Here is a 19,596-nt window from a genome sequence, read left to right as displayed (position 1 = left end):
ATATAATTTTATTATTAATGACACATTACTATATAGAGAGAAAGAAATGGTAGATAATAAGATTTAAAATGAATTTATTGGCGGTGATTTATTTAATCTGAAAGAACTATAGAAGTCATTGAAAATTTGACAATCATTCAGCTGCCTAGCACTGAGCATATTACTTAAATGTGAATGACTGTTTTTTCATTTTCAGAATTATTCTGTGATGTCAGTGCTTTTATATTCCTACTGTATGGAAAATTATAATTTTAATAGGAATAATAACTTACCTTAAATTGCAAAACTAGACAATGAGTGGTGTTTATATTTAAATAGGGATTCCTTTCTCTATAATTTTCAAGTTTCTCATTGTACTCTTTCCAGCTAGTTAACACAGAGTCTATTCTGGTTCATTTTGAGAATCCTACTACATAATTTTCAGACAGCAAAACAGTAAAATAAAAGGAGACATGGATTATAAAGTCTTCGTAAAAATACAGAAATATTTTCTCTGCAATAGTGTTTTCTGATTACCCATTTAGGAAATTGGTAGAAATGCTATTCTGCAGCCTAAGAAGAGACGAGTCTGCATTTTGTGGTCCTTTTGGTCCTTTTGGTTCCCTGGTAATAAAGCCTCATCCAGGTCCAAGAAATTCATAATATGCCCATATCCGGACTTTGAATTCAATTTCTTCTTGTAAATTTGGCTTACGGCATACTTTCTATAAATTCTATCCCTGGTAGGATATTAAGATGCTTTTCCCTATTTATTTTGAAATGTCACTGACTATATTCCAGAGTTGAAGTCTTATATTCTGCCTTGCCCATATGCTTTACATTAGATCGGAAAATTTCCTCATAGCAGTCAGTCCACAAGTGATATGTTTGAATAATAACTACTCATCTGCTCTATAGTTTACTTATGAGTTTAATTAAATTTATACACATCTGTAAGTATATAAAACAAATAATTTAATGTTAACTGATTACATTTTGGTATACTGAAGTTGAAAAATAATTTTAATCATCTTACACTAACAGTATCACATCAATAATATTTTTATACTTCTGTTAGTTAAAATAAAGCTGTTAATATTAAAATTCAAAATTATGAGGTTACTATAGCCTGGATTATAGTAACATAAATTACAATAAAACTAAAACCCACTACTCTAGGGGAGTTAGCTATATAATTTATCTTTTATCTATAATAATTATATAATATAACTATATTCCATTATATTTATTATCTATAAAGATTTCCTCACAAAACATGCCAATTTTAGTTTCTAAGTGATACATTAATAAATATTTAAGCCACTGCTAAAAGATGTGAGGACAATCTGCCTGAGACATCTGTCACTCCATTGATCACAGTATTGATTACCCCATTGATCACCAGGGCTGATTCGTCTGATATGACTAGGCGGGTGTCCCCTTCCTCACGGTTCCATATGCATCACTCCCAAACATGTATGCTCGCTTGGTTGAAGAGGTTTTCCTCGACCTCTTCTACCTCTTTGACAGCCTTCCCCAATAGAGACAGACCATTCTTCTGTGGGGGGTATTAGAGTAGCGGCACTTCCCTATTAGAACGTCCAAACAAGTTCTGAGGGTCCATTTGTAGGAGAATGTAGGATAATCAAGCTTCAAACATCCAAATGAGGCCCTGCACATGGCAATCTTCCTTCAAGAAAAAAAAATTAAAAAGCACTATTAAAATATCTATGAAGCTTAGTAAGCTCAAAATTCATAGCACCTATCATTTAACATGGCACATTTTATTCACAAAATGTTTTGTGGTGTCACATAAATTCCTAAGGGATATTATTCTGTATATCATAGAGAGTACCATTTTATTTCTCCATAAATAGTACCTCTTTGGGAATTAATAGTGTGGGTATGACTTAGCCTATTTTACAGTAATTCAGATTTCTATTTAGGACTTTATAGAAAAAGTAGACCTTAAGTGACCACTATTAGTAGCTAACATGTTTCTTATCAAATTACACCTTCAATAAATTTTTTAGAGTTTCTTCAAAAATAAATATGTAGAGATTGAACAAAGAATAAGATAAAAATACAGACTATTTATAAAGGGAGGAGATGATTAAAAACACTTACTTTATGAACTTCCCTGGAGCTATTTCATCTATAGGACTCCACTTCTCCCTTAGCATGATTTACCTCACTAACCACTTCATCACTATATAGATTGACAACAGATCTTGTGACATCCAGTATACTGTTTCTTTTAAGAACATAAAGTAAATTTTAATGTAAGGAGGATAACACTGAAGACTGTAAGGATTGAGTGAAAAATACATTTATATGTTTACTTCAGTGGTCTCAAGAAGCTAACTACAACTATGACATGGTGATTAAAAATAGCATTATAATAAAGGCATAAAGAATAAAGAAAAATTTAAGCATGGAAATATAACACCAACTATAGTTTATAAAGCTATTTGTTTTTAAAGCTTGGAACAGTTATTCTACAATAGAGTTATAAACCATAATTGTTTTAGATATCCATGAAATTCTTTCTGCAGTTATATGATCCCCATTATATTTGCTTGAGGATCAAATGGTTGTGATCACTTAACTTTTTCTAAAATAATTTCCATCAAGTTGAATTATTTTCTAATGATTTTTGACATTTTACTCAAAATTTATTTTGTCATTTTCCCCACAATATAGTTTTAAGCTCAGTATTTTTATAAGATAAAATTGAAGATCATTTAACAATTCTTACTCCTAAGATTGTTTAGACTTGGAAAAAGCTGTGGGTTCTAAAGTTGGCATAGACTCACAATACTTTTGTAACACAAGAGGCTCCACTCCATTGGACTTTCATATTTCTTACTATTGTAATAAAAAAAAACATTTTTTTACCCTCAGTTCTTAATCCATTAGGTGTTAAGATCGACCTCCTGCCTCAATAAGTCAACACCCAGCTCCCAAGCAAAGGGACACCTACTCAGCCCCACATCTCATCACCCAGCAAGAAACCACAACCAACACTCCTGTTGACTCATGCTCTGTGGCCTCCTTTTCTCCCCCACAAGTGTGGACTGTTGTTTGATACCAGATTCAGCTCCAAAAGGACCCCCAGTACAAGAACTCTACCCAAGCCTTTTCAGCAACAAATCATTTCTCAAACTCAACAAGACCAGGGTGTGTGATGAATATGTACCTTAGATACCACCCCCCACAAGAATATCTCAAAAGACAATAGTGACGCTTATATTTATTTCCTTTATGAGTAGAAGACCTCTTTAATATTACCTCTTAAACTGTTTATCCCCAAATGTAAAGTAGTCTCCTGTATCACTTTGTTCCCTTAATTACTTTTTTAACTCATTTTTATCTATTTTTCCTTTATATACAAGTGTTTGTGTGTGTGTGTGTGTGTGTGTGTGTGTGTGTGTGTGTGTGTGTGTGTGTGTGTGTGTATAATCTTGATTTTGTTTTCTTCTTTTCCTTCCCTTCACCTCTTTCGGTTCTGCTAGGTACAAATACCTACAAAAACAAGTTTTAACTGGGATAAAAGGTTAAAACCAGGATACAGAGATAATGGATCCTAACACTCTTACCCCCAAATGCACCAGCAATATAATATAGCACCATTTCTTTTTGCAAAGACATACTAAAAAGGGGGAAAATTTGCATATAGAAACAAGCTCTTATCTACTAGGAATAAGAACTAAAACATTTTACAATACAGGGGTGCCTCCCAACTTGAACATATGTCATGTGGTCCTAACTTAGACAGTGACCATCCAACCTCAAACCCTAGATCTCAGACACAGATCTGCCATGGTTCTCTGTAACAGCTCCAGGAACCTAACTCCATCTGGGAAATTCTTAATACTGCGGGCACCAATATGCGCAGTTTAAATATAATAACCTGACAATGAAGAAATGTCAACAATTAGGTCTAAGAGCAGGTTTCTTACCTCACGACTTAACAATAAGATAAAATCAGAAGACACGTCATTCTTTGATCTGTGCAAAAGCCAAGATCACTAACTATAGAAGATTGACTGTGACAACCATGATTGAGCAGAACTTATCCTGGGACAAATAAAAGAAGACCCTGGTTTTAGGCTTTGGTCTACGACCTGTACAACAACCAAGATCTTTAATCCCAGAGGTCTAGCTGAGACAACTGCAACTGAGCAGAACTTCTGGAAACATAATGAAAGACTCTATCCTAGACTTCATACCAAGATCAGTGCAAAAACCAAGACTGACTAAAATTACAGTGTTAGAACAGAACTTCTAGAAACGTAAAGAAAGAGTTCACTCTAGTCACCGCCATCCAATGACTTGTGCAAATACCAAGATCTCTAGCTACTGAGGCCAGATTTTATCATCCACAACTGAGCAGAAAGTTTCCAGACAGTACAAAAGGACCTAGGGAAGAGAAAAAGAGCATGTACAGAGCCTATCGTTATTACCATGACAGTATGCTCCAAGAGCAGAGAAATACTTTATCTCTTAGGCCAAGGAAATTCCCTTTCTAATCTCCCCAATATTTACTGTGCCTATACAAAAAAAAAACACAACTTAATATTTTTTGTTATTGTTGTTATTGTTGTTTTTTTTCTTTTTAGTGTGTGCTTTGTTTTGTTTCTATTTCAAGACCATGGTTATTGTTTGGTTGTTGTCTTTATTGCTGTGGTGCTTTTCAGGCTCTTTTGGTTGATATTTTTTGGTATAGGTTTTTATGTTTTTCTTCCTTTTTCACTTTTTCCTTAAATTGATACTTATAACCTCTAGAAGGACTCCTTCCATTTCTATCTTGTTTGAGTTTTATCTCTCCCTTTTTTTCTCTTTCTTTTTTATTCCCCTCCAAACAGAACCACATAGCTTGAACCATCTTGTTTTGTCCCACAAATTGAGGGGGAAATAATGGAGGGTACCAAGACCAAACAGGTGTATGAACATTGAGTAGAAATAAAAAATGATCATACATAAACACCAAATCTAAAGCCAACGAGAACAGAATCGAAACCCAATCTAAAACAAGCTAGACACAGAGGGGATCACTTACACTAGCAGCCTGGGGGTCAAAAGTGGGGGGTATGGGACGCATGCTGGGAACAGGGGTGGAGGGAGGATATCACTGGTGGTGGAAATGCCCCTGATTCAATGTCACTATATACCTAAAATATTACTGTGAAAGATTTGTAATTTACTTTGGTCAAAATAAAAATTATTTAATTAAAAAAAAGAAATTCTGATTGACACATTTTGATTTATGGTAGGACAAATCACACATTCAAAATAATAAAAATCTTATGCTCCACATCACTAATAATCATGGAGATGCAAATCAATACAACAATAAGGTATCATATCAAGCCACAGAGACAGGTACACATCACAAAAATAGTAATAACAAAATTTGAAAACCCAATATAGATATAATTTCTTGGACTTAGTTTAATAAACCTGGAGTGTATAAAAGGAAAAAAATTGAAGAGGAAAAACTCTAAAAATGATCATTGACTCTAGGATCTCAAAAAATTTTTGTGCTGAAAACTTATCCAGTGTGGGAGACTTTTTTTGGAGTGTCTTTGAGGAACAACTAGTGCATAAGAATTGTGGCAAGCCATTATTAAAAATAATTAGATTCATTGTGTCTGCCACAAGGTATGAGACCAGCAGAAAGACAGAGATAACTAAACAAAAAGTATCTCTCACCATACAAATTTTATTTATGACAAATACAAATACTGAAAAAAATAAAATCCTAATGTAATCTATTTATACTCTGGTATTTGTTGTAGGGGCTAAAATGGACTAACAACTAGGCAAGAAATCATTTTTCATGACAAACAACAAAAAAAAACAGTGAATAAATATTTCAAATGTAATTCTTGATATGTATATCCCAAATTCATAAAAGTAAGTAAAAGTGAAATGTTGTAAATAAAATATGTATCTATTTGTTTTAGTTCTTTAAAAAGAATAACACACAAAAACAAAAGATGACAAAAAGAGAGAAATTCTTGATTTGTAGGTTGTAGTTTAGTAATTTAAATAACCATATATTGAACATTTAGTATATATTAGTATGCAAATATGTCTGCTTCTATTGACTAGTCCTTATTTTTTAAAAAAGTTAAATATATAATGAAAGTGAAAAGTAATAATTGAATTGCATAGAATTAATAATATATTACTGATATTAATATTCCCATTTAAAACCATTAATATTTACTTTTTAAAAACATCATAGTCTTGAAAGGGGAAAAATATGGTGGACAGACAATGGCAGTAGTAGTGACTAAGGCAGCAGCAGTACAGAGGAATATGGAGACCCTAAAAGCAAATCATTCACACTTAACCCTGTGCATAAAACCCTTGAAATTTCCCAGCTCAGTAGTGGGGCATCTACCTCCTGGAGGCAATGCTGCTACCTGGCACCAGACCAAAAATCGTGCTGCTGAGCAGACTGCCACAGAAAAATATGACAGCATGGCAGCTTTAAGCAACAATAGCAATGTTAGAAGCATCTACACATGATGTTCCTAAAGACAGAGTCTGGCAGGAGTGGCACCCTGACTCGTCCCAGGGAGGGACTGGGAGCTGTGGAGCACAGCGATAGCCAAAACGCATAGAAAAGCACTTGGACACTGACATTAGGAGTGCAGCAGATTTAAAGTTAAATAAGGTAGGAGGCCCAGCTATTACTACTCCCCTTCCTGAAATACCCAGGCAGAGCCTCTGTCCAAACCTGTTTTTTTAATAATATATTTATGTAAGCACCATAATTACAAACATGATTGTAGTTGGGTTTCAGTCATAAAAGAATACCCCCTTCACCAGTGCAACATTCCCACCAACAATGCCCCCCATCACTATCCTCCCCAAACCCTGCCTGAGTTCCAGACAGGCATTCTACTTCTCTCACTCCTTAACATTGTTATTATAGTTGTAAATGTAGTTATTTCTCTAACTGTTCTCACTACTCTGTGGTGAGCAAAGGCCAGGTCCTTCCTGGTCTCATCTCTATTGTCTCTGGGCATTATTACAATAATGTCTTTTTTTTGGGGGGGGGCACACCCGTTGATGCTCAGGGGATACTCCTGGCTATGCTCTCAGAAATTGCACCTGGCTTGGGGAGGAGGGAGTATATCCATCCTAGGCTAGAGCTTGCAAGGCAGACATCTTACCTCTTGTGCCACTGCTTTGGCCCCTTCTTTTATTTTTTCTTAAAACCCATAGATGAGTAAGATTATTCTGTATCTATCTCTCTCCCTCTGACTTATCTCATTCAGCATAATAGTTTCATGACCATCCATCCATGTATAGGACACATTTCATGACTTCAAATCTCCTGACGACTGCAAAGTATTCCATTGTGTATTTGTTTCATTAGCCATTCATCTGTTGTCGGACATCTCAGTTGTTTCCAGATTCTGGCGATTGTAAATAGCACTGCAATGAATATAGGTGTGATGAAGGCATATTTGTATTGTGTTTTTGTGTTTCAGGGAGTGGTATAGCTGGATCATATGGAAGCTCAATTTCCAAATTTTTGAGGAATCTCCATATTGTTTTTCACAAAGCCTGGACTAGATGGCATTCCGACCAGCAGTGAATAAGAGTTCTTTTCTCTCCACATTTCTTTTTTTTTTTGGGGGGGGGGTACACCCTGCGTTGCTCAGGGGTTACTCCTGGCTGTCTGCTCAGAAATAGCTCCTGGCAGGCACGAGGGACCATATGGGACACCGGGATTCGAACCAACCACCTTTGGTCCTGGATCGGCTGCTTGCAAGGCTAACACCGCTGTGCTATCTCTCCAGGCCCTCTCTCCACATTTCTAAAAGCACTGATTGTTCACACTGATGTGTGCCAGTGTCTGTGGTGTCAGATGGTACCTCATTGTTGTTTTAATTTGCATCTCCCTTATGATTAGTGATGTGGAGCATTTTTTCATGTGCCTTTTGGCCATTTGTATTTCTTCTTTAAGAAATTGTCTGTTCATTTCTTCTTCACATTTTTTGATGGGTTTTGTTGTTGTTGTTGTTGTTGTTTTGTTAAGATCTGTCAGTACCTTGTAGATCTTAGATATAAGCCCCTAATCTGATGGGTATTGGGCAAATAGATTCTCCCATTCTGTAGGTGGTCATTGTATCTTAGTCACTATTTCCTTTGAGGTGCAGAAGCTTCTCAGCTTAATATAGTCCCATCTGTTTATCTCACCTTTAACCTGCTTTTTTAATTTTTAAAATTTTTTTTTGGTTTTTGGGTCACATCCGACATCAGTCAGGGGTTACTTCTGGTTTTAAAAGGCTATAAGACTGAAAAGTTAATTTATTAATAATCAAGTATATGACATTAGGAAGAAAACACATTTCAAATTAAAAACTCCCCTATGAGGGGTCATCTTCACAACTGCTAATAGACTTAAAGAAATGAGAAAATCTGAAGATTTATGATGAAGAATTAAGTAAGAGGACTATAAGAAAAAACTATGGTTTGGGGGTTGTGTGTGTGTGTGTGTGTGTGTGTGTGTGTCTGTGTGTGTTATTAGAAAGACAATGAGAGGTAAAATGGTGGTTTATCACTAAGTTAAGTGATATGTATATCTAAATTTTGAACAACTCCACCCACTCACATGTTAGAAAATTACATGTTAGAAAATGTTTCAAAATTCCCCTTAATTCCAATTTAAAAGGACTCTGGGTTAAGAAAGCTAGAATCTTAAAGGTTGTAGCCTGGAGAGTATGATAATCTCTCTCTCTCTCTGACACTCTCTCACTCTGTCTCTCTGTCTCTGTCTCTCTGTCTGTCTCTCTCTGTCTTTCTGTCTCTGTCTCTCTGTCTCTGTCTCTCTCCATCTCTCTGTCTCTCTCTGTCTCTCTGGATCTCTGTTTCTCTCTCTGTCTCTCTGTCTCTCTGTCTCTCTCTCTCTCTCTCTCTCTCTTTTTGAGAAGATGCCTCATTAAATTCTATCAGCTCAGCACACCCTTTTGACACTCAGGGATTACTCCCAGCTATGCACTCAGAAATCGCCCCTGGCTTAGGGGGACCATATGGGATGCCGGGGGATTGAACCGCTGTCCATCCTAGGCTAGCACTTGCAAGGCAGACGCCTTACCTCTAGCACCACCTCTCCAGCCCTAAGATAAAATCTTAAGAACATTTTTATAGTGCAGAAAAATCTCAATGTTTGTTTGTGGGCCACTCCTGGCAGTACTCATGGGTAACTATCAGAAATTATGTCTGGAAGGTTTTGGGGAACATAGAATATGCTAGCGATTGAACCCAGGTCAGTCACATGCAAGGGAAATGCCCTTCCCACTTGCTATCATTTCAGTCCCCAGTTTTGTTTTATTTTTAAATATACTTTTTTTTTCCTGGGGTAGCAAATATTGACTTTGGGTCCTCCACATTTAAGATACATGCTCTCTACTGTTGTCATGTCCATGTGATGGAATGATGTTAAAGTGAGGGAAACTCTGGTGGAGGGAGGTCAACACTGGTGGTGGGAATGGCCCTAATTCACTATTACTAAATGCCTCAAATACAACTGTGTAAGACTTTTGATTCACAGTGGTCTCAAAAATAAATAAATAAATAAATAAATAAATAAATAAATAAATAAATAAATAAAATTCAACTAGCTTCAAAAGTCTACCTCTGCCCAGATTTATTCCACAATTTCAGCATTTATTTGGTCATATTTATTTAGTCTTTTCATGAAGGTCAAATGAAGGTTATTTAATAACTATTTTTTTCAATATCTAGTGTTTTAGTATAGTAGGAAAAAATCTCAGAGAAGCTAGATGCTTCATGCAGCGAAGAAAAGACCAGGACCTCCAGCTGGTATTATCAAAGCAGTTGCCCAGATCCCCTCTATTATAAAAATGTTTTCTTTTTCTGATTATCTAGCCTAAACAGAGCATGATGATCCAAGTGTGAAAAGTATAACTATCATATCCTTAAAACCAATTATTTTCCTTGGGCAAATGTTGTGGTTCTTTTTATTAAGCCCATTACCTCTAGCTATTTTTAGTTATTGGTTTTCATGTGACTTTCATGTTCCTCAAATGCAGAGCAAATTTACTGAGTTTCTGTAAACACAATATTTTAAATTGAAAATCAAAGATTAAATAAATAGCCCCAGTTTTTAATTTATCAATCTATACTAGAATAATATTTTTGTTTTTTCTAAATATATGATTGATGGTAATTAATTTTCAAGTTGGATAGTATATTAATTTACCAAATAATAATTTAATAGTTTATTCTAGAAATAAAAAGCACTATCTTAATTATTCAGTGTTTGGAAATTAGTTAGGCTGCATATATTTCTGTTTTAAATATAAAGATATTTACATTTTACTATGAATAATTTTAGTTCTGATGACCAATACTATTATAGCAATAATTATTTTAGTTTAGAATATATGATTATACTAGTGTGATATTAATGGCTTTGATGTATACAATTGCCTCAGCTCACCATTACAAACATGATTGAGACTTTCCCTTTTATTAGCTCATCATTTCTACCTTGCTCTTCCTAAACACTTACAATCAAAAGGGATAATAAGAATTATTGATAAGTTTTTTACTATTACTTGCAGATAAAAATTGTCTAGACATTAGTTTCACATTGTAAATTTGACGATTTCTGGACATGACTCATATGTTTTACTTAAGTTTTATATAATTGGCAAATAATTTGAACTGTTTTTCAATTATATCCTAGAGACAAAAATATTTTTGGGAGATGATAAAGAGGATTATTTGCTATACCATTTGGAAAGTAACTACAACAAATCCAAACACATTTACTTAAAGTCAACTCAGAATCTAGAATGAATAATGTAAGAAGTGTAAAATTATAATGAATATTTATAATTAATTATCTTATTTTAGCTTATTTTCCATTCTTAATAGTGACTCTACATTTCTCTGCTTCTATTAGATATTTGTTAATAAGTTTCTCCTGTATTTCAGGTTTTTTTATTAAAGTTTTGAGAGACAGATAATGCAACATTTTGCCTTTTAATGTCTGTTCATAGTTTTTCTTGGAAAATAGTATCTATGTTTATATAATGTTATGTGACAAGAGGTAAAAATATGGTTAAATAATTCTAAAGGTTAATCAAACTAACAAGATACTCTTTTGGTCACCATACTAGCTCTGTGTTCAGAAATACATTTAACATCTCATGGTTTCTAGAATACTTTTTAAATTTTACTAAAAACTTACAAGAAAGCTCTAATTTTGTTTGAGCTAGTTTAGGTGATTTTTTTATTCTGTATAAATAATCTATTTCAAAATAGATTCTAACAATTTTTCCAAAATATCTTACTTCCATTTTTTCTTGAAGAATATAATGATTATTATTACACATCATTTTATCTCTAAAACATATGTTTTCTGGAGAAATTTGAAAGTAAAAATACAAACTAGTTATAAAATATAAGTTGCAACTACAGCATATTATAAGTGAAGCAATTGAGCACAATATAAGAAAAGTAAAGTAAAAAAGAACCAGAGAAGAAAATTGAAAGTTGAATTTCTTTTTTTTTTTTTTTTTGGTTTTCCAGAAAATTAAGTACAAAAATAGTTTAAAGTGAATTGCAATAGAGTATGTGAATACCTGAAGTTAGAACTATTAGTTTCAAAAGATAATTTCTTAAAATTTAGTTGAATTTGAGGTTCAATACTTTGCTCTTAAATTTGGTATAACTTCAGCTTTTAGCTAGTTATGTTAGGTTTATATACTTATTCATTTATATTAAAATTTTAATGTTTATATATAGTATGTATTTAGAGTAAATAAAGAAGTATACAGATTCAGAGAACATTTACTATAGTCTCTGAATGAGTAAAAAGTAGATATACAGTCACCCTGTTTGATCTCAACAAGGGAATCTTAGGACCAAATGAAGCAACCTTCTCAGTTGCCCAAGGCATGTTAGCTCCTCTTTCTCCCAGACAAGGGACTCACAATTGCCCAAGGACTGTCTATACAGGTATAATTCCTCCCTCAAAAATTTTGTTTGGGAGAATTTACATTTTGTTTTTACTCCTGAGTTTGTGTACAGAAATTATTCTTAGTAGTGCCCTGGGGGGTAACATGCAATGCCAGGCATCAAACTATGGTCCAGATGCAAACCAGATGCATACAAGGAAAACACGTTAACCTCTGTACTGTACTATCTCCTGACCCCAACAAATATTTTTTTATCATCTCAAAGTATTTATTTCTTTACTTCCTTATTACTGAAGAAAAGTCACTTAAATGTTCACTGTACTCTAGAATTGAAAGCACCAGGGTAAAAGTGTTTGAAATGATTCATGACAGGAGGCAATATGACCTTTTTCTCAATATCTCTCTGAAAAGTCTGGAAAGCTATAACTTAGAATTGCCTTAGGTTTCTGACATGGTTTGAAGATCTTTTTCAATCTGTAATGTTCTGAGCTCCAAATTCTTGCCTAAGGTCTTCACTTTAATAAGAATATATGTGATCTTTCATAACTCTTTAGTTCTACTTCTTTTGCTTATATGACACAAGGGAAATACTTTGTTTACTATAAATCAACACTGGTTTTAAATAGAATTTACTACTTTATTTCCAACCATTTCTTAGTTAGCTGGATTTTCTTGCTGAACATGTTTTTTTGGGTGGGTGGGTGGGCCACACCTGGCTGTTGCTCAGGGATTACTCCTGGTTCTGCATTCAAGAATCACTCCTGACAGTCTTTGGAGATCATATGGTATGCCAGGGATCGAACCCATGTCTGTCCTAGGTTGTTAGTGTGCAAGGAAAGGACCCAAATACTGTGCTATCGCTCTAGCCTTGCTGAATGTTTTAAGGTTTATTTGAACTTAGACTTTTAGATATTATCATACCCAGAATAGAGTTCTAATACCCAATAATTAATTGGGATTGATAACAGCATTATAATTATAGATAGATATTAAAGCACAAACTAAAAAATATTTGAGTTGTGACTACTAAGTTTAGGGAATTATCCTAGACATTATAAATTGCTTACTTATTATTCTTATTAAAAAGATACTTTAAGGGGCTGAAGTGGTGAGGCAGTTGTTAGGGTGTTTGCCTTGCACTCGCTAACCTAGAATGGACCATGTCATTCCTATGGTCCCCGAAGCCAGGAGTGATTTCTGTGCCCCCAAAACAAAAACAAAAACAAACAAACAAGATACTTTAAGAACTATGAACTTCATATTACAAATAAATAAACCGATGTTCTGAAATAATAATTAGTTGATAAAACATTATCAATATATATACATAGCTATACAACACACACAAACACACACACATATATATATCAATTGCTTTGAGGCCACACCATGTTGATCATGGGTTACTCTGCTCTTAGGAATCCCTCCTGGTTGGTATGGGGACCTTATTGGATATCAAACCCAGGTCTGCCATGTACAAGGTAAGCATCTTTCCTGCTGTGCTATTGCTTCAGCACCATGATGAAATTTCTTATTCTTCAACACATAGAATAGCATGGCATAATTGTTTTTATGACACACATATTGTTTTTCTGTTTATTTTAATTGAGTTTTTGTGATGAAACAAGTCATATTTATTTCTGTAGATGAAGATTAAATTTTAAGATGAATCAGAGTGTGCTGGAACTAACATTCATTGGGAACTATAAAAATATTATTCATATATTTTTAATTTTAGTTATGTTACAAGGAGAAATTATATACTTACAAAATTTTGGTTTAGGTATACATTGACTCAAATTCTAAACCAGTACTAACTAGACTATAACTTGGGCCTAATTAATTGACATTTCTACTTAAGACCATATATAAAACTCTAAACATAAGATAATAAAAAATGGATGTATTAAACACAATGAAACTCTAAACATAAGATAATAGAAAATGGATGTATTAAATACAATGTGTCACTCAATGTATAACTATTTTATTATTGTATTCTTTCAAAGCACCCATACCTAATTTTGTGTTCTGAATTGAGGTAGCAGAGAGTTGGTCAAGTAATTATTTAACATTGACATAAAAAACACAAGATTGAAACTATAGTTATCTTTTTTTTTTCATCTTCTTTTCTGTCACCTTATGCAAAAAAAACCCCACAATAATAGAAGGTTGCTAATCTCTTGAATTAGCACTCTAATTCTTTAGTAAAAGTTAAGCTATTGAGATAATATTTGAGATATTTAATAAGTAATTACTTTGGAATTAAGGAAATGGTAAAAGGACTTTAATACAGATATCCCATTCAACCCATGCAGTAAGAGACATGAAAGACAAATGAGAACAAGCTATCTAAATACAGAACATTTTAATTTAAATAATTGATCTAGACTTTAACAAGTTATCTTAATATTCCATTGCGTATTACTTTTAGCCACAATTATAGGGCCACTTTTCAGATTGATTTGGCTTCCAAATTGCTTTGTAAAAACTATGTGTATATTGCTAATGGATTGGGAAAATTAGCATCATTGAAATGGCAATATTCCCCAAAGCTTAGTACAGGTTTAATGCAATTCCTCTAAGAATACCCATAACATTCTTCAAATAAGTGGATCAAACATTCTTGTATTTTATTTTGGAACAATAAGCACCCACAAATTGTTAAATCTACCCTTAGGAAAAAGAATGTGGGAGGCAGCACTTTCCCCAACTTTAAATTGTACTACAAAACAATAGTCATTAAAACAACATGGTATAAAACAGATCCTCAGATCAGTGGAATAGACTTGAATATTCAGAGAATGTTCCCCAGACATACAATCAATTAATCTTTTATAAAGGGGCAAGAAAAGCAAAATGGTACAAGAAAAACCTCTTCAACAACTGGACAACTGGTCAGCCACATGCAAAAAAATGAACTTGAATCTCCATCTAACACCATGCACTAGGGTTAAATCCAAGTGGCTTAAAGACCTGGATAACAGACCTGGAATGATAAGGTATATAGAAAACACATAGGTAAAACACTCTATGACACCGAGACTAAAGGCATCTTCAAGGAGAAAATAGTACTATCTAAACAAGTGGAAGCAGAGATGAGACGATATTAAGCTGAGAATCTTCTGCACCTAAAGGTAATAGTGAAGAGTATACAAAGGCCACAGAATGGGAGAAACTATTCACCCAATACCCATCAGATAAGGGGCTAATATATAAGATATACAAGATACTGACAGAACTTAACAAGAAAAAACAACTAACCCGGGGCTAGAATGATAATTAAGTGGTAGGGCATTTGCCTTGCACACGACTGATCCAGGAAGAACCTGGGTTCACACCCTGGCATCCCATATATTGCCCCAAGCCAGAAGCAATTTCATCCAAGAGTAACCTTTGAACATCACTGGGTGTGGCTCAAAAACAAACAAAAACCAACTAGCCCCATTAAAAAATGGACAGAAGAAATGAATAGTCAATTCCTCAAAGAAGAGATACAAATGTCAAAAAGGCACACAAAAATGTTCCATATCATCAGGAAGATGCAAATAAAAGCAACAATGAAGTACCATCTCACACCAGTGACTGGCACACATCACAAAGAACAAGAACAATCACTGCTGACAGAGATGTAGAGAGAAAGAAACTCTGTCACTGCTGGTGGGAATGTCATCCAATCTATTCTTAATGGAAAACAATATGGAGATTCCACAAAAAACTGTAAATTAAGCTCTCATATGATCCAGCTATACACAGAAACACAACACAAAAATACATCTGCACACCTATATCCATTGCAGTGGTATTTACAATAGCCAGAATCTGGAAACAACCCAGATGCCCTTCAACAGATGAGTGGCTAAAGCAACTGTGGTACATATACACAATGGAATACTATGAAACCATAAGAAAAAAGGAAGTTATGAAATTTTCCTATACATGGGTGGAAACTATTCATCTGAATGAAATAAGTCAGAGGGAGAGAGATAGACACATAATAATCTCACTCATCTATGGGTTTTAAGAAAAATAAAAGACTTTATATGGGGGAAGCAAACCCAGTGATGCTTGGGGTTATTCCTGGCTATGCACTCAGAAATCACTCCTGGCTGGGGGACCATATAGGATGCAGGGGATCGAACTGAGGTCTTTCCTAGTTCAGCCATATGCAAGGCAAACGCCCTTCTGCTGTGCTATTGCTGTAGCCCCAAAAGACATTATTTTAATAATACTCAGAGTCAATAGAGATGAGGGCTAGAAGGACCGGCCCTCAATATGAAGCTTACAGCAATGAGTGGTGAGTACAATTAGAGAAATATCTACACTAACAACTATCATTACAACTGTAGTGAGTTAGAGAAATAGAATGCCTGTTTCAAATATAGGCAGAAGTGGGGTAGGAGGGAGATGGAGGGCATTGGTCGTGAAAATGTTACACTGTTGAAGGTGTGTAGTTATATTTGTATAACTAAATCCTAATTACAAACATATTTGTAATCATGGTGCTTAAATAAAGGTAAATTAAAAAAGAAAAGGAAAAGAAAAATGATGTGTATGTTATCTATGTTATCTTAGTAACTAAGTAAATTCAGCTAAGGCTATTACATTATGTCGGCCTTAAATTGCTCAATTCATAAAAATATTTTTGCATATTTACTGCCAACAACTTTTTTCACTGAATAAATATAAAAAAGTTATGAACATTTTAGTGTAAGTCATTTGTTCTTCATCCCTGTTATTCCAGTATTATATGCTGTGAAGTTGATGGCTTTGTGACTATGGCTCTTATTTTCCCTTCTGTTAAAAAACATTTTAAGGGGCTGGGCGGTAGCGCTGGAGGTAAGGTGCCTGCCTTGCCTGCGCTAGCCTAGGACGGACCGAGGTTCGATCCCCCGGCGTCCCATATGGTCCCCCAAGCCAGGAGCGACTTCTGAGAGCATAGCCAGGAGTAACCCCTGAGCGTCACCGGGTGTGGCCCAAAAACCAAAAAAAAAAAACATTTTAATATTATTTGACTTATTTGTCTGTTAATAAACCTCTTTCTTATAATTATCTTAGTTCTTAAAACAGTGTCATCTTTGCATATGTCTTTATGTTGCCATGTAGATAAATGAAGTTTATAAGATTCTTTGAATCTTTTTATAAGTTCTTTGAAAAGTAAAGAAGGCAATCCAATCAGTTATAATGGTCCCATTATAAAATTAGAAAATATTTCAGAGTGGTCCATGTTTATATTTTGTAAGCAATGTTCTAAATCTATTAACTCACATATCTACTGGATTTTCTAGCTGGTAATCATTTAGTTTGTCCTACTGAATTTATAAGTTAGCCATTCCTCTGTAACACATAAGTCAGAGTAGTCAATGTGAAAATAGTCTTTTTGTGGCACATTCATCATCGTACTGGCTCATTCCAAACAAGGATAGTTTGAGTTGCTATTCTAAAAATCTTGTAAAATACAGAACCACTTTTTCTTTTATACTTCCCCACCTGTATATTAGAGTCCCTTGTTGCCAACCCTTCATAAACCACCTTGCTACACATATCTAAACTATATATTTTAAGATATCCCAGAAATATTTAATCTTTTAAATATTTCATTGTTTTTCAGTACTTCATTTCTCTTTATAAGTTCAGAATTTGAAAATATTTGCATAACACAAAGGGTCAAAAGTATATGATTCATTATAACCTGTGCAAATACCAAAATCGCTAGCTACAGTGGTTTGATTTTCTCACACACAACCAAGAGAAAACTTTCCTGACATCACAAAAAGGGTAATGAGTAGATATGAAGCCAGGAGTTGATCCCATGATGGTATGCTTCAAGGATGAAGAAAACCTGAATCTCTTAGGCAACGGGAATTCCCTTTCTTCCCCAATGCTTACTGTGCCTATGCAAAAACAAAACAAAAAAAAAAGTGGGGGGAACGCCAAACCCTACCACTCCAGCACCCATACTTTTTCTTGTTTTATTTTGATTGGTTAGTTTTTTACTTTATTTTCCTTCTCTTTGTTCTTCCACTTTTCTCTTTCTTTTTCACACTTGTGGTTATTATTTAGAGATTTATTTTTATTTTTATTTGCCAGGTCCATTTTTTTCTTTTTTCTTCCATTTTACTTTTATTTTTCTTTTCTCCTTTCTTTTTTTGGTAGTTGTCACCAATTTTTTTTCTCCCCTTTTTCTTATCCTTTTTATCTCCAATGATGGTGGAATGGATGCTCAAACTACAACAAACTGTAAAGTGGAGACCAGTTGCACTGGCATACTGGGGGGTAGAGGAGGGAGATGTGGGATGCATGCTGGGAATAGGGGTGGAGGGAGGACAGCACTGGTGGTGGGAATGCCCCTCATTCATTGTCACTATGTACCATAAACAATGCAGTGAAAGATTTGTAATGCACTTTGGTCACAATAAAAATTTAAAAAAAAGTTTATGATTGTGTAAAGTTCTTATGATAAAAATGTCAGTAAAATGCAATATAAAATACCAGACTCAGGAAAATAGTAATCTATTTTTGCTTCCATTTGAAAACTTGTATTTAAAAGAAGTTATATAAATTAATAGTCATAGTCAATGATAACATATATTTAATGAACTATTGCCATATTCTTAATTTATTGTCATTCTTAATATTTTTAAATTACTAATACAGAATTAAAATTAAAAAATTGCATTTAAAATGATTAAATGTTTATGCCCTATTTAAAAATTATTAACTTAGGGAATGGTATCTGAATGAAAATTATGGTGGGTTAGACTAAATGTGGTCAACTTGATTTTGATGCTAGCATCACAAATGGTACTCAAGAACTCAAGAGCAATGTTAGAAATAATCCCTGAGCAAAGAATTAGGAGTAAGACATGATCACAGCCAGATATGTTCTCTAAAAATAACTTTGGGCACAGGAGTATTGTAAAGGGGTTAAAGTACATATCTTACAGACAATCAGGGTTCAATACCCTGCACCACAGGGCCCTCTGACCATTATTGAATATAGCTCTGAATGCCCCTAAACACTGCCTTCTATGTTTAGTGGTCCCTAATGTTCTATAGTCACACAGAAAGTCTCACATTCTTAGACTCTCACACTAAACCACAGGCCTGGTGGTTGAACATCACCAGACGTATACTCTGGACCCCTATTTGGAACTACTTGAAAGTTCCTTCAAATGAATGACTGAATTTAAAATTTAACAATGACATACACTATTTCATATATAAAAAATATTTTTAGAAATCAAGCTTAGTCCTTTAAATACATCAGAATATCACAGGTAGAAATCTATTAACTATGCTGTGAACTAATAAAAGTTTTTGGGGGAAATTGAATACAGTACACTGATTTATAAAGTAATTTTGCTACTTTAGAGTATATGTTATATATGGTTTTTATAACAACAATATGTGAAAAATGTTCTAGAGATGAAAGCAAGTGGACTGGGATGATCGATACATCAATGTGTTGGAGAACATGCTGTAGACCTGGGTTTGGTCACCAGGAGTACATGGTCTCCGGAGCACAGGTAGAAATGATTCTAATGCCATCACACGAGTAGCTTTGTGACATGGCTAGAGGTAGCTCATAAATAAAATGAATTAATTAATCAAACGATGTACACCCTTGTAAAACCATTGT

Source organism: Suncus etruscus, chromosome 4 (genome assembly GCF_024139225.1).
Source record: "Suncus etruscus isolate mSunEtr1 chromosome 4, mSunEtr1.pri.cur, whole genome shotgun sequence".
Taxonomy (NCBI): Eukaryota; Metazoa; Chordata; class Mammalia; order Eulipotyphla; family Soricidae; genus Suncus; species Suncus etruscus.
This window is presented reverse-complemented; position numbering follows the sequence as displayed.